The sequence below is a fragment of the Pseudonaja textilis genome, chromosome Z, assembly GCF_049901715.1.
Source record: "Pseudonaja textilis isolate UNSWEBS1 chromosome Z, rPseTex1.2, whole genome shotgun sequence".
NCBI lineage: Eukaryota > Metazoa > Chordata > Lepidosauria > Squamata > Elapidae > Pseudonaja > Pseudonaja textilis.
The window spans coordinates 9,023,594-9,050,008 of record NC_142008.1 but is presented as its reverse complement, the minus strand read 5'-3'; the positions used below and the strand labels follow the sequence as shown (position 1 = coordinate 9,050,008).

The 26,415-nt window shown below is 39.5% G+C and overlaps 1 long non-coding RNA gene across 2 annotated transcripts in view; it reads left to right on the top strand.

Annotated features, from left to right (window-relative positions):
* LOC148123901 (uncharacterized) overlaps positions 1-26,415 on the top strand; it is an 83,234-nt gene that overhangs the window by 44,339 nt on the left and 12,480 nt on the right. The gene's annotated exons all lie outside the window — the stretch shown is intronic.

The following is a 26,415-nucleotide window of genomic DNA, read 5'->3' as shown; positions in this document are numbered from 1 at the left end:
CAAACAGAAAAAATAGAAAGTATGGAAAAGAAAAAAAACTTCATAAAAAAGCAATTTTTCTTTTCAAGTATAAACAATTTGAGTAACTTACCACGATCTCTTAAAGTACAACAAATGCTCTCTTCTTCTCATATCTCAATATTTAACTTCAGGTAGTCCTCGAATTATAGCCATTCATTTACCAATTGTTTGAAGTCACAATGGCCCTGAAAAAAGTGACTTAAGACCAGTCCTCGCACTTGTGACCTTCACAGCATACCTGTGGTCACATGATTAAAATTCAGGTGCTTGGCAACTGGCATATATTTATGATGATTCTGGGGTCATATAAATCACCATTTGGATCTTCCCAGCCAGCTTCTGACAAGCAAAGTCAACGAAAGAAGCTGCATTTGCTTAACAATAGTGTGATTCACTTAAGGCAGGGGTGTCAAACTGGCGGCCTGCAGTCCAGAGACATTGTACACAGGCCACACCCACCCCAGCTCCACCAAAGGGGAAAAATGTCACAATACATTGTGTGACGGCAACATGGCACCATGAGTTTGACACCCATTATTTAAGAACTGCAGTCATGCTTAACAACTATGACAACAATTTAAATTATTTTGCTTAGCAATGGAAATTCTGATCCCAATTGTGATCATAAGTCAAAAACAACCTATATAAAAAAAATCCAAAAACTTCACCATTCATTTCTTATCAGCAAAATCAATTATATCTATTACAACCTTGATCAAATAGTCCAATTCTAAATTCCTTCCGTGCACTTGGTTTTTAATCCAATAATAAAATCAAATAACGTCCTAGAACTTTGTCCCAAATGAGTTTTTTCAAGAGGCAACTGGACTTTCTTATTTTTCTTTGAAGACATTTTGCTTCTTATCCAAGAAGCTTCTTCAGCTCTGACTAGATGGTGGGGAATGGATGGATTTATATTCCTTACAGATAGCTGGTCATTTGCATTCTTTTAGAGAATCATTGAGGCCACCTGGAGGTTTATTTGTGTCCTCAGGGTCACCTGAGTAATGCATTTGGGTGTGGAGCCTTCCTGGAACTGCTGAAAGGACTGTTGTAGACTGGAGCTAGATGATATTGCACCACTCCTCCCTTGGACTTAGATAGCCGCTTTGACCCCACTTTCAAACTAGAGGTCCTCTCTATCCAAAATGTGGACTTTGCTATCTTCAAAAGAGAGCCTTTGTCTTTTAAATGCAGATGGACTGCTGAATCTTGTCTTGATGAAACCCATAAAAGCCACACATTTGTGAAGTGATTGTTTTGTACCCCAGTGTACAGATGTGCAAAAATGTTTCACTGCATTGTACTGCGTATACTACGTTGCTCAGTTTGTGTCTGGGTATTTTATCCTTGGGGATGGACAAGCTTCTGCTTTAGTGTATTCTTGGGTTTAAAGTGTGCACATTTTTGACAGAGAGGATCGCTGGTTTGAAACAGTGGTCAAAAAGGCCATCTGTGTAAAAATTGAACAGCCATCTCTCAACAGAGCATCCTTAGTGCCTTCAAAAGTACAGGCAGTTTTTAGTTAAAAGATTTCCTAAGGAGTCTTTCCATTTAAAAAGGCACAGTTTAGTAGCAACTGCCAGATTTGGTAAAGTATGCAATTTCTTACCTTTGGGAGAAAACATATGTGCAAGCTAGTGTGTATGTGTGTGGTTGTGTGTGTGTAAGGACCAAGACACCATATTCTTTACCTTTGTTACTTCCTCTTCCTGGTATCCCTTCATTAACTATAACTTCTCCTAAAGAATTCACAGGTCAGAGAAGCAGTAGAACGATGGAACCATGTAATGGACAGGGATGGTATTTGCTGTCTCCTTCTCCTTCTCCTTCTCCTTCTTCTTCTTCCTCCTCCTCCTCCTCCTCACATTTCAATTATTGATGAAGAGAATTGATGTAGAGGAGAGGAATGGAAATCTCCTGAAATCACCTGAAAAGGGGCAGAGTTGGCTGACATAGCAATAGCACTTAGACTTATATACTGTGTCACACTGCTTTACAACCCTCTCTAAGTGGTTTACAGGGTCAGCCTATTGCCCCAACAATCTGGGTCCTCATTTTACCCACCTTGGAAGGATGGAAGGCTGAGTCAACTTCGAATTGGTCAGGATTGAACTGCCGAACTGCTGGCAGCCGGAAGTAGTGTGCAGAACTGCATTCTAACTACTGTGCCACCACAGCTCTTAGTTGTGAATTCTGAAAAGAGCATTCCACTTTGCAGCATAATCACAATTACGTCACCTTCTGAGCTTTAAGAATAAAGTGAACATACAAGGGTTGTTTCCCACAATTAATTGTACAATTACATGATTCGTTATCACAAGTTTCTAGCACAGATGCAAAAAATCTCTTCTGTCGTGATTTCAGCCCAATACAGCTGACCACTGCAAACTCCTATCCGCTTTCCATATTTAACATGGGTAACAGGGTATTTGCATCAAGTCAAAATTTGGCCTAATGAATTAAATTGTCAGTGGTTTACATACCACAAACGCAAGTTCTTGCAAAGATGGGGAGAATGAAATCAACTACCGTTAACCTGCTCAGCAGGTTTAATGTTCCCAACATTTTGGATGACAGCCATGGGAACATGTGCGTGAAACTGAAGAGAAAATAATTGTTACTAACTGATGCTGAACAGCATCTTTATCATAGATTTGTGTATTAAAAAACAGAGCTAATTGTGAAAGCTGGAATGATTGTACTGTATTAAATGTTCAATCTTAACAATACAAAGCAATCCCCTTTCCCATTTTTTTCTTCTGTTTCCAAGGCATGTGAAGAATATAGTCACTTTTTGGGAAATAAATCATTTAGCGCTCTCTTACTAAAATAACATAAAAAGGAGACCCTACAGAGTTCACTCCATTAGTCATTGCCGACTATGGGGGCAGTGCTCATCTCCATTTCAAGGCCATTGAGCCAGGGCTATCTAAAGACATTTCCATGGTCATGTGGCCAGCATGATATCACAGAACACTGTTACCTTCCTACCATAATGGTACCTATTTATCTACTCACATTGCATGCTTTCAAATTTCTAGGTTAGCAGGAGCTGGGGTGAGGACAGGTGCTCACTCTGTCATATGGCGTTCAGTTTTGAATCCGGGTTGCCGGCTTTCCAGTCGACAAGCCCAGCATCTTACTTGCAGAACCATCATGCTGCCATCCCATAACACATTTATAGTTTTAAATATATCATCTTATATTATATACCGTATTTCCCTGATCTGATGCCCTCCGGGTGAATTAGGATTATAATACTTATGGTGTCTTCTTCCATTTTATCTTGAAACTTAAATTCTTTTTTCCTGATGATTGAAATTAGTTTCAATCTTAGCTATGGATTGGATCAGTATTATGAGCCTTACCAATGAAAATGCAGTGTGGATATTATATGTTTCTGTTGATTTGGAGAGTTGAATAAAAGCCTTGGCCACTGCTTTTTAACCTCATTCATCAAAAATGAAGAAAGGATGACAAAAGAGCAAGATTGAAGGGTACTAAGCAACTGAATTTCCAAGATCCTAATCATTTTGGCCATCAGGAAAGTTTACTTCTCTCTGGATACTGAGTCAGTGTTTGCCCACTATGGCAGAAATGTTTTGTATTTCATACATGACATCTCCCCACATACCAAATAATTCCTTCAGATTTGGACACAAGAAGTTTGGCTAAGGAAAGGAAGATCAAAGAACTGAAAGGCAAATTTCTGTTCTTAAAGAGATTTTGGCTGTGTTCATAAGGCAGTTATGCATATTCAATTAGCCACGGTTTCTTCAATCCAATTCTGGATTGGATTGGATAATGTGCTAAATTACAAACCACACAAGCTTGATTTCCTAATCTAAAATGTGTCTGTATAGTGCATTGCAAAAACTACATCAGATGTTAAACAGCACAGAAGAAATACTGCAAGACTATCTGGAAGAATAAGATGGAGCTTGACAATAAAGTTGTGACAGTTCGATTTCTTCAACAAACTGAAGATTGTCATTTTATTTTCGCTGAAAGAAACAGCTAGTAGGAAATAGAAAAAAGACATATACTCAGGTGACTAGGGGAACATCCTGGAGAGAAGCCTCTTGTCTTTTGGCTGTATGTGTTCCATATATGTAACGGGAGAAAGGGCTGTTTTTTTAAATTTAGTGTGCAATTGTGTATTATCTGTTTTTCTTTTATGTATTTTCAAGTAGGCAGATTTTTTTTTTAATTCTGTACATTTTGCTGGCAATGATTCAGTTTGGGATCAAGAGCTTCTTTTTCCATCCACTAAAGCATTACATCCACTTAAGTAATGCTTGTACTTCTTAATGAAATTCTTAGTCTAGCATTTGTTCTTCCCAATGTCATCTTTGCCATAAAATCTTTGCTTTGGGACCTTGGAGAGAGATATTTCCTATATTCAGTTTTGGGCAGGGCCATTCTTATTTGGTTCCCTCTTAAGAATCTTGGGGATGGTAGTTTGCAGAGATGATGAGACTCTTGACATTCGTAATTTCTCTTAATTGTTTGTGCATGGCGTTTGTATCTACATATTGAACTTTGCATTTATATGTTGAACTGAATTTCATTACAACCACTATTTTTGGACCTCTGGTGGATTCTTCATATATTTGAATTGCAAAATGAGGATTGGAGTTGAGCAAGATGGCACTACAAAATTTATTGTGATAAATATAACTTCATTTTTTTCCCCTGTCTGTCCATGTACAAATTTATCACGCCTTAGGTCTTTCCATTGCAAGCACATCACAAAAGATGCATGAACATTCCTTGCTAAGATAAAAATGAGTATTTTTTTGTGGCTGTGGGACATGTTTAATTTATTTTTGTGGAGGTAGAGGCCACAACAGACGTGTAATGTACATGTTAGCTGGGCCAAAATGTTCTATTTCTTTTCTCAGAAAGTTATTTCTTAAATTGGCAAAGCTTGTTCTGAGGCTTATTTAGAACTTCGTTTGTTATTTAAATCTTGTTTTCTTATTAAATTCCCAGCTGAAAATAGAGGAAAATGGCAGGGCTGATTTTAGGCAACTGCTCTGTTGAATTATGGAGAGGCCTTTGAAAAAAATGGGTGCTGATTGCAGCCAGGGAACTGTAGTCCCAAAGGTGCTTTTTTAGGAGGCAACTGAACTATTCTATCAGAGCTGAAGAAGCTTCTTGGATGAGAAGCGAAACATCTTCACAAGAAAAAACAGGAAAGTCCAGTTGCCTCTTGAAAAAGCACCTTTGGAACAACCATGATCTGGATGACTGAGAATCGCTACGGACTTTCAGGGAACTGTAGGTTTTATACCCCTGACATACAATGTAGAGATTTCATTTCTAGCCAAATTATTTTTTAATTATCATTAAGATTCAATTATTACAAAATTTTAAGACAACCAGAAAGTTGAGGAGCTCCCCCCCCCAGCTTCTTTCTTCTGTTTCCTTCCTCTGTTTGGGACCCCCTCCTTTCCAAGTGATTCCATTACTCTCCCCAGCAAAGACAGGAGGTGGTTCTGAATTTGGTGAGGGAATGACAGCCGAACTCTGCTCGCTGTCTTCAGCAAGCATCCACCTGCTCTGCTGGTGCCTTTTAAACTCAAGTTCAGCTTACTCACCTCCTCTACGTTTTCCTTTGTTTAATTGCAGGTGATGATTCAAAAGAAGTCTTCACCTGTTTTACGGGGCTTTCATCTTCTCTCAGACAAAAGCAGGTTTGGGCTTGGTGCTTGATCTGCGGCATCGTTAGGTCCTTTGGTATTAAAGGGGTTGAGATGACCCCTGGGCTTTTAAGACTTTAGGGCTGAATTGATGTGCATGTATAAAATCCAAGCTTTGTTGTTTGGCACCGTTTTCTAGCATTTGTTATTCTTTCTTTCTTTTTTGTTCTTCTTCTTAAGTTGGAAAATGATGAGGACTATAATATACATTACATTCTCCTACAGTTTGTTGTTATTCATGCAGTCACGTGGTAAAGCGCAGACATCGGATTGATTTATTTAGAATTTATGCTTTGGTGTGTCGCTTCGGGCCTAGAAGTCTGTGTGCGTGAGCTCAGATGCCCTTAACATTTGGCATATCTATTCTGTGAATCAATATCATTTTATATAAATAAATATGGGAGCTTTTCCTTTGTGTGGAATGTCTCTGGTTCTTTCCTGTTTAAGGAAACTTGGGTAGGAAACACTGGACAATCCTGAGACTCCAGGGCAGGTTTTCTTAATCTGAGCATTCACAATTACTGAGAATTCTGTATTAGAATCCACATATCTGGAGGCTATCCATGTCTGGAAAAGCTATTGTAAAAAAGATCATTGTCTAGAGTAGGTAGGAGGACCAATGAATGAATGGACTGATTGGTTGACACCAGCATGGAACCAGAGGATGAATCGCAGAAGTTAAAACTACTGCACCCGAGCTGTAAAAATCCATATGATCACTAGATGGCAGAAGAGTTTGTTTTTCAATAGCTTTCTATTGTGGGCTGGATTTTTGCAGCCCCATCTGTAATGGTAATGAAAATAAATGTGTAATTTGGTAGTAGGGGCCAGGCCTCCCTCCCTTCTTCCCTCTCTCCTCCCTTCTTTCTCCCCCTCCCCTCCCTCCCTCCCTCCCTCCCTCTCAGTTTACAAATAAAAACCATAAAGCGGTATAAAAAACATATTTTTTAAAAAAAATCTGAGTTAAAAGCAGAACAAAAAACACAGTTAAAATTTGAAAGGTTAAAAAGCTAAGGAGATGGAGGGAGTGCCCTCAGCCTATCAATCACCCCCAGGGTCACATATCAGTTTTTATTAAAACTATATCAGTTTGGAAGGCTTCCAAATATGTAAGTATTACTCTCACTTTAAACTGTTATGCTCCATTTCTGTTCGCAGTATCAAGAACTACTATTTTAATTGTCAGTACACTGTAATCTCTATGGAACAGTGTAGAAGTAAATAGAATCTTCTGGCACCTTCAGGATAGACATTCTGTGGCTTTCAAGATGCTGTTAGATTTTAACTGTCAGCAACCTCTGGAGAAGGGTAGTAAAATCTGCATTTCACATGCTTTCCCCATTCTAGAGAAAAAAAACAATCAAGGAAAAAAAAAACAAAGTGAACCCAAAGGTGCTTATAATACTTTTCAAGCTATTGATATAAATATCACTCTATCATCAGGGAGTCTGAATTTTACAATCTCTATGTTTTACAAACTGTCTTATTTCTTTAGGGCTCATGTGAGGTTTATCACATTCAACAAACACTTGCATTATGCTTGAAATGATTCCACCTGGAACAGTCCACATTGATATCTTCTAACTGCAGGTAAGGGTCACTTGCTTAATATGACATATTTGATTTTGGTTTCCTTTAATAATGAAAAATCAACAGATAGCTATCCTTTGACAGGTTTATGAAAATGCTTGACAAATTATGCCTGCTGTTTGCCAGATATATAAATAAAACCTTTAGCTTGCTGGCTGGGGAAAAAGAATGGCAGGAGAGTCAGCGAATCCTAGAATTGGAGAGGTTATTTAGGACAATCAGTCTAATATCCTGACCAGTACATCCCAATTAAACCATCCCAGAGACAGTTGTCTACTAGCCTTCTCTTGAATATATACAACGAGGAGAGTCCACCACTTCTTAGTCATTTATTAGGTCCTCAACACCAATAAGACCAGAGAGCTTATAGTGGACTATAGAAGGAACAGATCAGACATCCAGCCCTTGCTTATCACTGGAGACCGAGTGGAGCAAGTGGCCAGTTTTAAGTTTCTGGATATAAAAGAGGAGTTGACCTGGGGCACTCACATTGCAGCACTGGTCAAAAGGGCCCAGCAGAGATTATACTACCTGAGACTTCTCAGAAAACAACAACTACATGAAAAACTGCTGGTGACCTTCTATTGCTGCATCATAAAGAGTATCTTAACTTAATACATCTCTGTATGGTTTGCCAATTGCACAGTGGCAGATAGGAAAGCACTCCAGAGGGTTAATGTCATTGCCCAGAGGATCATTAGTTGCTCTCTCTCCTCTTTGGAAGAGCTTTATAACTCCCGCTGCCTTATGAAAGTTCAAAACATTCTCAAAGATCCATTGCATCCTGGGCACCCTTTTTTTTTAACTATTACCATCTGGCAGACAGTACAGGTATAATGAAAACAAGGACAAATAGGATGAAAAACAGTTTCTATCCCAGGGCAGTAACTCTACTGAATTCTACTGTATAGTGCAATATTAATGCAATTCAATGTATAGAATACAACGGATGTGAGTTTGTGTTTATTTTCATAGTCATAATGTACGCTGAAGATGGCATTTAATTTTGTTGTCTAAGGTACAATGTCAATAAAGTGAACTAAAACTAAACTAGCAGAGCAATGCTTTGGATCAACATGATGATCTCTAACATAAAGTGGATATGTAGAAAATTAGTCTAAATATTTACTGTGACTGTCTGGAGACGGATCTGAAGGAGCACTTCTGTTTTCTAGGAAGTAGTTAATCTGGTTTCAATGAAATAGCTAATGCAGATTATCATTTTTTTTCATGTTATGTTGTAACTTTGACTACTGTTTTCTGTAGTTTATGCACTGGTTTTAAAATAATAGAATGTGTACCAGTAGTAGAACTCGGAAGTAGTCTACCACAATAGTGGTAGTCCTTGACTTACAACATTCACTTAGTGACCATTCACGGTTACAGGCATTTTTTTATTATAAGTCCTTGACTTATGACCATAATTGAGCCCCAAGTTTCCATTGCTAACTAAGGCAGTTGTTAAGGGAGTTGTGCCGCATTTTAAGAAATTTTATGACCTTAGCAAAATGGCACTGATAAAGTTACTTATCACCATTTTTCACACATAAGACTGTTGCAGCATCCCCACAGTCACGTAATCAAAATTCAAATGCTTGGCACCTGGCATGTACTTTAGATGGTTGTAATGTCTCTGAAGTATGTCATCTTACCTGTTGTGACTTTCTGACAAGCAAAGTCAGTGAGGAAACCATTTTCACTTGAAGAACCGTGTTACTAACATAAGAACTGCAGTGATTCAGTTAGCAACTGTGGTAAGAAAGGTCATAAAATAGGGCACAACTCACTTAACAACTGCCCTGGTTAGCAATACCATTTTGGGCTCAATTGTGGTCGTGAGTCAAGGACTACCTGAATAATAACAAAATGCCTGTATACATAACCATTGTCTTTTTGGGGATGTCAGACCTCATGACACTTTGAAAGAGTGATTGTAGGACTTAAGGAACAAACAAACAAAAATGAGAACCACTATTTATAATGCAAGGGGTGCAATGCCTCTGTGGTTAAAGATGCTAAACTTGTCAGATGGAAAGCTGATAGCCTGGGTTCGAGACCTGAGCACCGTGCGATAGGTTGGGCTCCTGTTACTTGCCCCTGCTCCTGCCCACCTAGCAGTTTGAAAGCAAATGCGAGTAGATAAATAGGTACCACTTTGTTGGGAATGTAACAGCTTTCCACAGAATGGCACAATTCATCATGGTGTCAGGGTTCCAGAAAAACACATCTCCAATCCCTTAGTAATTCAGAAGTCCAAAACCAAACCCCTGCACCCATCAGTCCATCACATGGTCCAATCACCATCCACTCCAGCTAGAGACATCCCTTTAATCACTCCTCCTCCAGGTGCAGGAATAACATGACCTTGAGCAAAGAGAAGAATGCTCTCTTTTTGAGAGCAAGACTCAAATTCCTACCCAGTGAGACTAGCTAGGGTAGCCATATCTGGAGAATACTTTGAACCAATAAACTGATTTCAAAACTGCATCTTGTTAAAGTTCTTCTCAGGCTACTCAAAGCAGGAAAACTTTCCCAATACATTATTGTAGCTTACCCTCCACCTGAGCTGGTCAGAGACATACACCTAATACCTGCAGAACATAGAAATGAATTTGAGAAAACTCCAGCAAGTTACCAAAAGTTCTTAGGGAGATCTTTGAATAGGAAAGCAACTAATACCATGACCTTTATAGTGATAAGGACAGATATTTTTAAATTCATGAACTGGATACATCTATTGTGCTCAGCCATAATGAGTTTCTGGTTTATTGTGTAGCAGTACAGGTAAATTATGGATTATGCAATTATGGATTATTCTGCAAAGTGTGATTGAAATAATTTAGTGTTAAAGTGCAATTCAGTCCTTGATTTCAATGGCAATTTTGAGCAGAAAGTTCTGGAAATCTTGTTGCTGATGTAAGTTAAGTCCCACAAATAAACAAATTAGCAAGTTAAACTGTCATGCAAAGTTGGAGATTTTAAAAAGTAATGTATATTATTTTTGTGGAGGTTGGCTTTTTCAGGATATATTGATAGCCTGATTCTTATAGCCATCCTACCATGAACTATCAATATACTTCAATATTCAAAATAAAATAGGAATATTCCTTCCAAACTTATAAATAAATACAAATTTTCAAAAATTTGTTTGACTATCAAGAAATATTTAATTAAAAGTATCTATTAAAATCTTGCTGATCATACTACAAGATTAAAAAATATACCAGCGAACTAAAGAACTTTGAAAAATTAATCAATACTTTGGAAAATAATTATGATGAGCCACATAAAAATTATACAAATCTGACCATCTTTCTTACAATTAATATTGAAACACAGACCTAAGAAATCCTGGTTTTAAAAGTAAGAAACATTCAGCTTATGCCCATACATTTTGTTTATGTATAAAATGTTCGGTATTTTTTTCTTTTCCCTTGATAAACAGTATGTCAAGGGTAAGAATTATTTCAATCTGTATCTGCCATAATGAGAGCACTCCAAATTAATCAAGAATAATAGACATGGATTAACATGAGGTTTTGAGAAAGTCCTCATGAATATGGACTTTAAGAAGGAATCATTCTCTTAGCATGCTTTAATCATGTCAATTGTGCTACATGAATGCTTAAATCAGGTTTAATGGATTGTGGAGTTTCTGCCTCTGAATTAGTTTACACGTTTCTTTTCCTTTGCAATTACATATCAGATTCCTGAAACCCTCCTTCTGCAAATGCTCTTCTGCAACCTCTGGCTACATTGAATAACAGCCCAAACTTTAAGAAAAATGGTTTTACGTGCAGTTACAGAAACTCACTCTCTCTTACCTCTATTTTATTTAGAAAACTTAGTACTCAAGCACCAAGTAAAATAGCTGCTCCCTATTAAAAAAATCTCCCTATTATTTAAAATGCAAAGGAAACCATGTTTTCAATTACATCTGGTCAGTCCTGTGACTTTTTTTTTTTTAATGTAAAAAGGAGTCAACATATTAACAGGCTTAAAAAGCTAATTGATGCTGTTTTCTTAGTTATCACTTAGTAGGATCTTGGTCCTGAAGATAAGCAGGATATATAAGCCAGCAAGAGGAGCACAAATTGTATTTTACCATTTCTAGGGATACTTTAATTGTTTTCATTTTTTTAAAAAAAGTTATGTGTTGCATTACCTTAATAAATATACTAAAGCAGACCAGCCAAACTCAGTTAGCTAACCATGTAGTTACTGCCCAAGGCTCCATAACAAGCAAAAATAACCCTCAATACAGTCTGAAACTCATCAGAATGAAAGGACAATCATGGACAAAACTCAGAACGTCCTAGAAGATTTAAAATGCAGGCATTTCAAAATATATTTTGAAACTCTACACCATTGCATGAATATGCACAGACTCCTACCACAAGTCAACAAGTTAATCAGCCAACATTGTAATAATAGCCTTAGTATTTACCCAGTCTCAACAACATTAACAATAGCTCTGTGTCAAATCTTGCTATACATAAATATGCATACACCTTTGTGCTACCTGTCTGCGAAATAAAGCAGAGTACAGGTGTGACCCACCCAAATGAACTTTAACTTCCCCATAGCAAAGACTGTTTAGAAACAGCAGTTACTCAACAACTAGATTGGCACACATACAGCTGCAAACAAGCTTTTTCTTCCTGGCCACATGAGCTTAACGGTTGTTTTCTTCCCCAAACTGTTTTCTCTTATCACTCCATCCAGTCAAAATCAACAGCACTAAAGAATGATGTGTGGTTCTTAGAATAGTTGGAACCTCCAAGTTGCTCAAAATGGACACATTTTGTGTTGATCTTGCTTTTATTCAGAACTTGGAACCTGCAAAAATGGTTGTGTCAGGCACAAATATCCATAAACAACTCTTTCATAGCCTCCTTATATTGTTCAGGGGGATTACTAAAAATGTATGCAACAATACAAGATTTACTTACTTCTTGGTGGAAGCAGAAAAAGGAGTATTCCACACGGACAGAGCATCCATTTGCTCACAAGAGGCTCCAGAATAATAAAGTTAGTGGCATTTCCAGTGAAGACATAGGAGCATAATGCTTTATAGACTGAGGACTGCCCCTGAAAAACAATGCAGGGGCCATATTACAAATCTAAATTTGGACTAAATCTATATCTGATTTTGTTTAAACTTCCTTAAACTGGAAGAAGTTACATTAATTTAATTTTAAAATTACCTACTCCCTGCCTTCAATGTTCAGGTGCTTATGAAAGAGAGGAGCCAAGATGATGACACGCTATCAGCCTCTGAAATAGCTTCCCAGCTTGCATCAGGTCTTACCACTTCTGGTTTAACTTATGCCCCCAAGATGCCACCCAAGCACTAGAAAAGAATCTGGGCCAGCCCTAGCAACTTTACTGGAATCCAAAACTCTAACAAGCTAGAAGAACAGATGAGGATCGGCTCTTACCTCCCCATTGCAGAGACAACTAATAATGTGAATAATGAATCCATGGCCCCTTTCACTCCAATGCCTGCAATAATACAGGACCCATCCATAAGGCAGAGTACTTACTCAACTTGCCAACAATTCTACCCAAATCATCTTATCCAGAACAGAGAGATAACCTGCTGGAGGAAGCTTCAGGTACCCCCTGTAACAACTATATCACTAAACCTTTCCAGGAGTTTGCCTTCTTGTGCAGGTACTTGTGATAGGGAAGTGGTTTTTTCCCCTTCCCCTTCTTCCCCTTCCTCCTCCCCCTCCTCCTCCTCCTCCTCTTCCTCCTCCTCCTCCTCCTCCTCCTCCTCCTCCTCCTCCTCCTCCTCCGCTTCTTATTTTACAATGCATGTTAGTTACAAAAAAAGTCTAATACCTGCAAATATATATAAAAATATTCTTGTTGGCAAGGAAGCCTGCTATATCATCGTTGTGAAGTGATGTCACTGTTCCTCCAATATCCTTACGCTTGATTGCCGATGAATTAATGGATTAAAAAAAACTGCACTGCGTGTTGCTTCTTCTCACGCCAGATGGTGCTATGTTGCTGGTTGAGTTTTACAATGTAATTTTGCCAGGCTGATTATTTAAAATGAGTCTCTGTGAAATTCATATTGCCTTTTTTTATTTCTCCCAGTAGCATTGTATCAGAAAGAAATAAGATTTGAGAGTCTTCTGTCACCCTCTCCCTCTGTTCCTCCCACAGATGTTCATTCATAACATATTGTCTTCCTCAAAATAATGGCTGATTTTTTCAAAGAGTAGATGATGTTATTCCTTTCTCTGATTATAAACTTCAGAAGGATCTGAAACTATCATTCAATTTATTTCCGTAATCCTTGCAAAGAAACCCACATATATTGTACATGTTGTACTTGTGAACAATGCCACAAAAGGTTTTTAAAGTTCTGTCTTCTATCAGAAAAAAATATCCTCTCTTTTTCTCTTGGGATCTGAAAATTATAAGAATGCCTGTCAGAAAACAGGAACCACCTCAGAGATTCAAGATTGCCTGATCTTGATTCAAGGGCAATGCTATTTGATTTGAGCCATTTGAGATTCAAGGTTGGTTTACACAAAAAACTTTATCCATAATAAAGACTTTCAAAGTGCCCATTCTACCTCAATTTTTAGCAGACTGGAATGAATAGCAGGGATCATTGGCCCAATAAGAATCACGTGAAGATTCAGGTGGACATCTTCATAAGTTTACCTAATACATTTCTCTTGTAGGATAGAGACAGCAGACACAAGGAAGATAGTTTAGCGGTGTAGTGTATTCAAATATAGACTTCTAAGACTACATTCCTATTGGTTAGTTAATGCAACAAAACGATTGGTTAATAATGAGAGTTTTGGATTGGCCGCCTAAGCGGTGGGAAGTTTAAATAAATGCCATTGGTTGCGAGCCGCCACTATAGAAAGGGCTGTCACAGCTCAACTTCAGTTGAAGTTACTGGTTACTAATAAAGAGCTGAATTCAACTCTGGTATTTGAATCTGCTTTGTCCTGGCGATAGAACACTGGCGACGAAGGTGGGATCGAAGGGACAAAGACCGTAAGCACGTGGCAATGATAGCTGAAGGACCAACGAGATGGCCGGCAACAATTCGCCACCCGCACCATTCAACCCAGCCAAAGAAGACTGGGAGTCATACATTGACAGATTCCTGATGTTTTTAGAAAGCAATGAACTGCAAGAAATCACCGACCAGAGAAAGAGAGCTGTATTCCTAACGCATTGCGGCCCGACTATCTTCAAAATGGCCAAGGCATTAGCAAGACCAAATGATGTTAAACAGATGGCCTGGCCAGACCTAAATCGGATGCTGAGAAACCATTACGCGCCGGCTGTATCCAATCTCATTAAAAGACATGAGTTCTACAAGCGCGACCAACTAGAAGGTGAGAGTATTGGAGACTTCATAGGAGCATTAAGAGACATTGGAGGGGCATGCGAGTTCCTCAACATGGATGAAGCCATGAGGGATCACATAGTCCTTGGACTAAGAGACGCAACCTTACAGAGCAAACTACTAAACCGACCCAACATCACCGCGAACGAAGCCATTGCTGAAGCAACTGCCGCTGAAGCCGCAAAGAAATCTGCAGCAAAAATGAAGCAGATGAATACAACGAACAGTCCGTGCCTGAATAAAGAAAAGAAAGCAGAGGGAGCCCAAAAGCACGCTGCCACAACCTCTCACCATGAGGACATCGAATCATCAACCGATTCTGAAGATGAAGATGAGGAGGTAAACAGGCTCTATTCAGAAAGGAACTGGAGAGAGAGACGAGGCAGAAAACCTGAGTTTCAGTGTGCGGGTTGTAGCGGAAACCACCCGAGGTCTGAGTGTCGATTCTTGGATGCCACATGCTGGCATTGTGAAAAATGGGGGCACATTGCGAGGGTCTGCTGAAACAAAAAGAGCTATAGTCCAAAGGGACATGGCAGTACCCCCAGAAAGAAAGGTCAACGGGAAGTCGCTGGAGCCGAGATGGTAGAAATCAACGGCTTGGCCAAAAGGAAGAAACACATCAGACAATCACTATTGGGATGGCCAGAACAACAAACACTAAGAAGGTTTGAATCAACGTCCTGATAGAAGGCAAACCATGTGAAATGGAAGTAGACTCCAGTTCGTATTTATCAATGGTATCATGGAACACAATAAAAAGCTTTATACCAGACATAAAACGTAGAGAACTTGAAGAGCAAAGCCTGATCATCAAGGACTACCAGGGTAACAAGATACCAGTAGTGGGACTGGGACATTTCAAGGTGAATGTTAAAAAACACACAGAGATTCTTCCATTAACCATCGTTGACAGAGATCGCCCCAGCCTGCTCGGGTTAGAATGGTTCGAACCGCTTGGAATCAAAGTGACAGGGATCAACAGCGTCACCATGACGGACTGCGAGAAAGACAGACTGGGAAAATTCCATGACCTTTTCGACGGGACTTTAGGCAAGTACCGTGGGACCCCTATATCATTTAGCTTAAACCCGAACGTAGCTACGATCAGGCTTAAAGCCAGATGGGTACCGTTTGCACTAAGACCAAAAATTGACGAGCAACTAAACAAGTTCATCACTCAGGGGGTGCTAGATGGGAAACCCCAATTGTGACTCCTATAAAACCTGATAGGTCCGTGCGCATCTGTGGTGACTATAAGGCCACCCTGAACCATGCATTGCAACAGAGCACATATCCCATTCCGGTAGTCCAACACCTGTTGCATTCATTGGGAAGAGGAAGGATTTTTCCGAAGCTCGACCTTGCTCAGGCATATCAACAATTACCCATTGATCCTGAGACAGCAGAGGTGCAAACCATCGTAACGCATAGAGGAGCTTTTAAATGTAATAGATTACAATTCGGTGTAAGCGTGGCCCCTGGCATTTTCCAGAGCCTAATGGAACGCCTCCTTCAAGGACTAAAAGGGGTGGTACCCTACTTCGATGATGTACTAATATCAGCCAAAAATAAAAAACAACTAAAAGACCGTTTAAGGGCAGTTTTGGCAAAATTTAGAGAAGCAGGACTCAAAGTTAAAAAAGAAAAATGCCAACTTTCCACAAACCAGGTTGAGTTCCTGGGATACCTTATTGATGAAGCAGGAATCCACCCCACAAAAAAATAAAAATAAAATACAAGCGATAAAGGAAGCTCCTAGACCCAAAACCAAAATGGACTTACAAGCATTTTTGGGACTCATAAATTTTTATCATGTCTTTCTGCCACAGAAGGCAACAGTAGCGGAACCACTGCATAGACTCCTCGATAAAAAAGCAAATTGGAAATGGGGCCACCAAGAGGAAACAGCATTCCAAAAAATTAAAGACTTAATCACATCAAAATCTGTATGGATCCAATACAGTGACACACTACCTCTAACTGTCACCTGCAATGCTTCACCTTTCGGCATAGGCACAATACTCAGCCACACACTACCAGATGGCAGAGAAGCACTGATCGCCTTTTACTCCAAAACGCTGTCCAAGACCAAAAGAAACTACAGCCAATTGGACAGAGAAGCCTTGGCAGCCATCTCGGGGGTGAAACGCTTCCCCAAATACCTATACGGTAGGACATTTTCTTTGATTACTGACCACAAACCGCTATTGGGAATCCTAGCCAGAGACAGGGCCACCCCCAATATCCTGTCCCCAAGAATGACTAGATGGTCAGAATTTCTTGCAGCCTACAATTACAAACTCATTTATTGCCCAGGGAAAACCATATCCCACGCAGACGCATTAAGCTGCTCACCACTACCAGGTCATGATGACCATCCAGCTCCCACCACACAGACCCTACAAATTGAAACAATCCCAAATTGGCCCATCACCGCATCGGACATCGCAAGGGAAATGGCTAAAGATGCACTGATGGCCCAAATATTGAATTGGGTGGGATGGGGTTGGCCGGAAAACATAAAAACCGAGACTTTTAAACCTTTTTAAAACCGGCAAACTGAATTATCAATTGAAAAAGGGTGCATTTTGTGGTGAGACCGGGTGGTTGTCCCTCAAAAATTACAAGAAGACGTGCTAAACATGTTACATGAAGGACACCCGGGCATGGTAAAGATGAAGTCCCTGGCCAGAAGCTACGTTTGGTGGCCAGGAATAGATAAAGACATTGAAACCTGGGTTAAAACATGTAACAAATGCCAATCATCCAGACCCCCCTCTTCTGCACTGGTTCTTGACTGGGAGACACCCAGAGGCCCCTGGTCAAGAATCCATATGGACTTCGCCGGCCCCACAAAAGGATATACTTACCTAATCATCGTGGATGCCTATTCTAACTGGTTGGAAGTAGTCATCATGAATTCAACAACAACAGAAGCCGTCACCAAACAACTTAAAAAACTTTTCGCCACCCACGGTCTACCAGATGTAGTAGTATTGGACAATGGGCCACAGTTTACAGCCTTGGCTTTTGAACAATTCCTAGCAGAACAGGGAATACGACATGCTTTGACAGCACCAGCTCATCCGGTGGTGAACGGAAGAGCAGAACGCATGGTTCGTTACACGAAAGAAGCATTGGAAAAGCTTGATGGAAATGACATGCAAGAAAAAATCAACACCATGCTCACCATCCAACATATAACACCATGCACGACAACAAACAAGAGCCTGAACTGTTGATGGGAAGAAAGTTGCGTTCTTACTTGGATAGCCTGCACCCCACTTACAACCCCGAAAAGCCACCTGACTCTTCCAGTAAGTACCGCTCTTTCTTACCAGGCGACTTAGTATACGCAAAAAATCTTACCGGAGAACCATTGTGGTTACCGGCAACAATCACACAAATCACTGGCCCTCGTTCATACAGACTAGAAACAACTGACGGCAGATCATGGAAACGACACATCGATCAACTGCGGTTGTGACACATCGAACAAGACACAGACGTTCCCAAGCACCTCCAGATGCTAATAAAAAATCCAGAGGGGAGGGGACCCTTAAATAATAAAGAAAATGAAAACCGTCCAGTTACAAACCACCAACCGGAAACAGAGAACCAAGAAAAAAATAAAAGTCACTTACAATTAGAAGACTTCAAGAAAAAAGAACTGAAGGAATCCCAGGAAAGAAGCAGCCAAGCCGACTGTACCTGCCCGCACACAATGCAGGGAGAACATGCCGCACATCCAACCAACCCAGGGCGCAGCGAGAGCCCAATCAGCCCAACAAGGCAAGGCAGGAGCAGCATGGCTGAGGCACCCTTCCAGGAGGTTCCAAGGAGAAGAATGGGAAGGACAACAAGCCTGTCCGAACTGGTGGAGACCAACATGGGGATTGAATTGTGCAGGTCGACTAGGACTCTCAAAAGCCCCACCTACCTGCGCGATTACATCACGTAATGTTGGATCGAACCAAGAGGGGAGGGGTGTAGTGTATTCAAATATAGACTTCTAAGACTACATTCCTATTGGTTAGTTAATGCAACGAAATGATTGGTTAATAATGAGAGCTTTGGATTGGCCGCCTAAGCGGCGGGAAGTTTAAATAAATGCCATTGGTTGCGAGCCACGAGCAGCCGCTATAAAAAGGGCTGCCACGGCTCGACTTCAGTTGAAGTTACTGGTTACTAATAAAGAGCTGAATTCAACTCCGGTCTTCGAGTCTGCTTTGTCCTGGCGATAGAACAAGCAACTTCCAAATTCTCTACTAAAAGTTTCATGGAAAAATGTGCTGAATCAATACATAAAGTGTCCTCCTCCAATTTAAGTATATAAGCTATCAAGGTGATATTTTAAAAATAAACGTTTCCCTTTTCATTTAATTTTATAGGATGCCAGGAGCACTCCCAGAACTAGCTTAGCCCCATGTGGAATGGCCTTATTTAATTGGAATTGATCATGTGATGATTGAGCTTGCTGGCAAGTCTTTATGGCCACAGAAGCAGATGAGAAACAGGGAGCGAGATACAGTAAAGCCACAAAGACAGAGAGTGGCCTGGAGAAAGTGGCATTTGTAGCTTCATCACTCTATTGTTATTTTTAGAACAATAAACATTTGGGCCAGTGTCCCAAAGATGCTTTTTCAAGAGGCAACTGGACTTTCTGCTTTTTCTTTGAAGATGTTTCGCTTCAATCTAAGAAGTTTCTTCAGCTTTCTGGGCCAGTACTGGTAAGCATTAACTGGGCACCCATTCACTCTCTGTAAAGAGTCAAAATGAATTGAGGAGCTTTTAAAAGTAAGATCAGCCTTGAGCCCATGTTTAGCATGGCAAGAGTTGAATTTAATTCTCAAATGTTTAGGTAGGCCAGCACAGGAGTGTAACATTCCATTAGCCCAAGAAAGAGAAAATTTATGGCTTGTGGCCAACCTTATTAAAGAAGTGAGAAGGTAAATGAAACCCAAAGGAATGTTAGTCTCACCACTCTAGGAAGTTCTGATAGGCAGAGAGTTTATTGAGAATGAATCTCATGAGTTGGATGCTCATGTCAATGTCAGAGATTCTGGTACGTTCTTGGGACTTATACAATCACTGTTGTATTTTAATAGAGGTGTTAGCACCAACATGAAGAGTCCACACAACATCTGTAACCAAGAATCCAGTAACCCAAAGCTGGATAATTAAAATACCCAGAATGGATTGTGTGATTTTGCACTTTTATGAATATTCTCTAGAAGAAATGCATGAGATAGAAATATAAGATTAGCAAACTTCTTTGCTCTAGATCATCTGAACGGAAAACTGAAATTGTAATACTCTGTTCTCAGTATCCAATATATGACAAAGCAGAACCTAACACCTAGAGCAGAACATTAACTGAGCTGATTGAAACATGAAGTAATTGCACCTAATGATTCTTTCCGAATATACGACCTGTCTCCAGTAAAAATATCAGGAACATCAGAAGACATTGAAGCTCTGACATATCTCTGATGGTTCATTGATTTAGTTATTCAGTTATAATTCTTGTACATCACCGTACTTCACAAAGACTCTTAGCAACTAATAAAATATTTATAGGATGTCCTCCATAATAAACTTACCTAACTACATCAAATTAAAACCCATTAAAATAAAAGAATATTTTCAGTCATAAAAAGTTTATCACAACAGACACTGTATCATCCAGTCAAGCCCCCAAAACTCTTCAGAAATGTTCCATCTTTAACAGCTTGTAAAGCTGGCTGTTTTTTCAAACCTGGTAACTTTTAAGATATGTGGAATTACAACTTATCGACTGAGGAACTGTGGGAGTTCAAGTCCATACATTTTAAAAGTGACCAAGTAATATACTTTCCAGGGAGAGACTATTCCACAATGGAGAAACCACGCCACTTGGTCTTGTCTTCCTTCATCTTGTGTTAGTGGGGAATCATCAAACAAATATATATATATATATAAACAAATATATATATATAAACATCTATATCTATATCTATCTTAAGTTTTCACGGGTACTTACATGTATGGTATTCAGGTTTGTTCGGTATTTCCCCATGTCATTATAGTTGTGCTTTTAAAGTTGTAGCAACGTTTCGGCAGAATCTCATCTGCCATCATCAGGCTTCCACCAGAAACGTTGCTACAACTTTAAAAGCACAACTATAATGACATGGGAAAATACCCGAACGAACCTGAATACTATATATGTGTGTGTGTGTGTGTGTGTGTGTGCGCGCGCGCGCGTGTGTGTCTGGTTATTCGGGTTTTCTCCCGCGTAAAATTGGAAGTATCTAGGCAACGTTTCGATGAAGTCGAAAGGGAACCAATGAGAACACACCCCCACCCAATCAGAACAAGCCAAGCCCCACCCAATCAAGTCTCACCCCCATTAGCAGTTAAAAGGAAGAAGCAGCTGCAAGTTCACATTACTCCGAGAAGCACAAAGCTGAAGACACAAGCCTGAAGATGATGAGTGAGATTTTGTCGAAACATCACCTGGATACTTCCAATTTTACGCGGGAGAAAACCCAAATAACCAAAGATCCACATACAAATACCCGCGAAAACCCCAGAAAACAAATATATATATATAATGTATCTATCTATCTATCTATCTATCTATCTATCTATCTATCTATCTATCTATCTATCTATCTATCCATCCATCTATCCATCTATCCATCTATCTATGTATCTGCAAATTTATGATGCCTCAAACATCAAGCCTGAATACTTAATTCTGGATCTGCATTCCATATCCGGGGTGGGTTGCTGAGGTTTGCAGGGGTTTGGGAGAGCCCCTAGCTAAGATTCTGTGCATTTCAGAGAACCCCCAAATGCCACTCCTGGCTGGCCCTGCCCATCCTGCCTTGCCCCTCCCAGAAGTCCCCATGTGACCTGTTTTGGATGCAGGTAAGTGCACGGTGTGCGTGGAGGTTCTGGGAGGGCGAAAAACAGGCCTCCTGGAAGTTTGGGAAGGCCGGGAATTGGAGTCCGGGGAGGCCATTTTTGCCCTCCTGGAGGCTCAAGGAAAGCCTTTGGAGCCCAGGGAGGGCAAAAAAGCCCTCCGCAGTGCAAGAGGCTGACTAGGCCCCTGGGTGGGTGTGGGCATGCCCACCCAGCAACCGGGCAGAGAATCCTTTGCTAAAATTTTTGAAGCCCACCCTTGTCCATATCTAATATGCTACATCTTTTGAAATGAAAAGATACAGCATATTGGGTACAGAAATTAGATACATGCATTTTATTTATTGATTTATGTAAAATGTTCCACTTTAAAATTCCACATTTTAGTGCCGATCAAACACATTGTAAGAAATGTTTCTTTGTGTTGAACATTATGTATTGAGGGGTCCTTGGTGCTCTCTGAATCTGCTTGTTTTCTTGCAGATGTTTCATTGTCTTAAATAGATAACACCATCAGTGCTACTGCTAATATATTATGCATTAAGTTCCTCCACTAGTTACATTTTGATGAAGATATTTATGGTGGTAGCTTGGTGGTTATACCAGGAAGTCCTTGATTTATGATCATAATGTTCTGAGTGTGATGGTTGTAAAGTAGATTGTTCATGTGTCCAACCTAATTTTACTATCTTTTTTGTGGCAGTTATTAGACCAATATCGTAATCATTAAGTAAACCAATCGTTTGCTATGAAAGTAAGTATTAATTTTTGGCAAAAATGTAAAATGTGGCTAATTTGGTTGTCCTACAAAAGACCATTCATGTGGGCTGATTGCTGAGCGCTTGAAATGCGGCCGCAGAATAGAATAGAATAGAATAGAATAGAATAGAATAGAATAGAATAGAATAGAATACTTTATTGGACGCACAAGGAATTGGTCTTGGTGTAAATACTTTCAGTATACATAAAGAAAAGGTACATTGATTAAGAATCAAGAATCATAACGTACAACACTTAATGATTGACTAGGGTAGACTCAACAATCAAACCATACTAGGAAACAGTCAATATAAATCATAAGGATACAAGCGACAAAGTTACAGTCCTACAATTACAAGTGGGAGGGGATGGGTGATAAGGAGTGATGAGAAGATTAACAGTAATAGTAGTGCAGACTTTGTAAATAGTTGGACAATGTTGAGGGAATTATTTGTTTAGCAGAGTGATGGCTTTTGGGAAAAAGCTGTCCTTGTGTCTAGTTGTTCTGGTGTGCAGTGCTCTATAGTGTTGTTTTGAGGGAAGGAGTTGAAACAGTTTATGTCTGAGATGTGAGGGGTCTGTAAATATTTTCACAGCCCTCTTTTTGACTCGTGCAGTATACAGGTCCTCAACTGAAGGCAGGTGGGTAGTAATTGTTTTTTCTGCAGTCCTAATTATCCTCTGAAGTCTGTGTCTGTCCTGTTGGGTTGCAGAACCAAACCAGACAGTTATAGAGGTGCAGATGATAGACTCAATAATTCCTCTGTATCAGCAGCTCCTTGGGCAGTTTGAGCTTTCTGAGTTGGCGCAGAAAGAACATTCTTTGTTGTGCTTTTTTGATGATGTTTTCGATGTTAGATATCCATTTTAGGTCATGTGATATAGTAGGACCTAGAAATTTGAAGGTCTCTACTGTTGATATTGTGTTGTCTAGTACTGTAAGAGGTGGTAGTATGGGAGGGTTTCTTTGAAAGTCTACCACCATTTCTACGGTTTTGGATGTGTTCAGTTCCAGATTGTTCCGGTTACACCACGAGGCAAGTTGTATAACCTCCTGTCTGTATGCAGATTCATTGTTGTCTCGAATGAGACCAATCACTGTTGTGTCATCAGCAAACTTCAGTATTTTAACAGATGGATCGTTTGAGATGCAGTCATTGATATATAGGGAGAAGAGAAGTGGAGATAGAAAAAAATCAAGAAAACAATTAAGTCATTCTTGGCTCTTGTTTCCTAAATAAAATTACAATAAGATGAGTTTTCTTACTTTGGCATTTCGTATGGCTTCATATGTTATTTTGTGACCAGACTTGATTTTTATTCTGTGAGAAGTTTGTAGTGATACCCAGGTCTTTTCTCAGTGATGACAATTTACATCTCTTTTATCTGACAGTGCCATTTAAATGTATATTATTTTTGGTAATCTTGTACAGACAGGAAAGCAGTTCCCTAAAAATATAATAGTAAATAAATCTGTTGTTTGTCTCTCTCCAGTCTTTGGAACATATTGCATCTTTTTTATGTAATGTGATTTTTTTTTCATAAAATAAATATCATTTTCAACTCAAGCAGGTGATAAAATCTAGAAAATTATTTATTTTGCATGACTCTGGTTTTTGGTTAACTTCTTCCTGCCCTTTGTCCATAGGAATTTTCTTGGTTAAATTGGAGATTGTTGCACCTATGATACATAAATATTTAAGTCGAACAACTAATTAAGCTGGTCTTTAAATAATTGTTAGGACAATAAAACATAGTCGCAATGAAATTATGCCTTGGGTAGAGGGAAATATTTACCTGGACAAGTATGGTTTACTTCCCAGTAAAAGAAAGTAGCTAGTGTTATAACTAGATGATGAATTTTAGTAATATTTCTTACTGTCAAGAGAACTGTGCTGTCCCATCCAGTCTATGGGAATTGGATAGTTACTTAGGAAATGAGCTGTCCCCTTAAGTGAATGCATCATGGTAAATGTAGTTAAAGGTACCCTGGGAAATGTAGTTCATGTCACGTGGCCATATCTGTAATCCTGATTGGTCACTAATTTGACCCTTGATGAGTTGGGGGAGTTTTCCCCACTTTTGTCTGAACTCCCTAACTCATGGCAGCTGCTTTCTATTGCTACGAGATGGGTTAGGAGATAACCATCTACAAGGCAGATATGCAAAGGATTGGTCATTAAAGGAAAACTTCATCACAAATGTGGGTTATGAGGATACCTGATGAACCAATAAATGTACTTTGTTATGGTCATCTTGTTGAGTTTATCTATCTGCATCTGCACAGCTTAAAAATCCACTACTGTGCAGAATACAGAAAAAGAACATTTGTTGCTTATTCAGAGAATCTTGGCAGCTTTGATTCTTCTTCATTCATGATTCCAGTTCCAGAGATACCAAGAAAATTGAAGGTTTATGTTAAGACATTTCTAAAACATCCTTAATTCCATTCACTGGAAGTCAGCCAAGCCCCAACTTTTAAGACTATGACTTTTAAGTCTTGTAGGATGACAAATTGGTTTCAGTTAATTTTTTTTTTTAATAGCCATGATAAATGATCATTTGGTAGAGTTATGTGTATAAGATTTTTTTATTTCTTCAAGTCTTATCTTATTTAGGGACCATTCATCTCTATCATTTTTGTGTCCTTTCCCCAAACAGATGCTCTCCCAGTTTACTCGATGGAACATATGAGAATTATACTAGTCCAATACATTTTGTTTGTTTGTTTGTCTGCTTACTTTAGATCCTACATTTTTTATTTTCTTTATAAACAAAGAAGCAAGCATACCTAGTACTACTTACTCCTCCTATTTTCCACACGACAATAACAATAACAACCCAGTGAGGTAATTTGGGCTGAGAGGGAGTGATTGGCTCAAAGTCATCCAGTTGGCTTTCATGACAAAAGCAGGACCCAGACTTACTGTCTCCTGGTGATTGGCTCAAAGTCATCCAGCTGGTTTTCATGCCTAAGGCAAGACTAGAACTCATGGACTTCTGGTTTCAAGCTTATTGCTGTAATCACTAGATCAAACTGGGCACTCAGTTGGGAAATCTGTTTTATTACAATAGGCATCATTTTTCTATTATCTTAACTTGTGTCTGGCACAAGGAATAAGGACCATTTGAAAGGTTGCAGCGTAGACAATTTATTGAAGCCTGTATCCAAGAATTTAGTCAACTAATAATGGTCAGCACTAAATTGGCACTAGATAAGTGTCAATAAATTTCATGGGAGGGCTTGGCTCTCTTGTGATAATTAATAGTGCATTTAATTCTTTCCCCCAGATTTCCCTGATTCTACATCTTGGACAGAATAGCTATTAAACTCTATTAATTACTTTAATACCTCAATTTAATAATTGGGACAGGGAACGGGAACTCACCCCATTGCATAATGCTCAGAACTCGAACCCAGACTATCAGGTCTCCAGTTGAAAAGCTCAGCATCTTTCCGACCAACCAAATTAGCAATCCTCATTGAATGAAAATAATCAGTCATAGTGGTTCAATGCACATTCATTCTCTACCGTCCCTAACTATCTTCAGAGATAACCCCAATTGAAATAGTGCCAATCAGTGGGCAATTTATCAGTGGATAATTGATCATGGCAAATTCAGAGGAAGAACAATAGAGAGCTATCTTCATAGAGATGCAAGCTCCAGTTGCTGCAAGTATTTCAAGGGGATGATTAGGGGGCAGGGTTTTTCAAGGATTTCAAGAGAAATCAGCAGCAGCACAAGGCAGCATGCAGCCCCCTGCCACGAGTGGCAGCACTGGCGTGATGAGCCATATGGCATTTGGCTGCGAGTGGCTGCAGAAGTCAGGCAGCAGTGAGACAGATGTAGGGGTGTGGGAGGCCTGGCTGTAGTGGTCCTAAGGTAAGTGGGTAAGACTTGCCCTGAAAATAAGACCTGGTGCAATAAGACCAGGTCTTATTTTTGGGGAAACACGGCATATATATATATTCTTTGACTTATAACTGGTTGCTTTGTGACTAAAGTTACGATGGCTTCCCACAAAAAGTACTTATG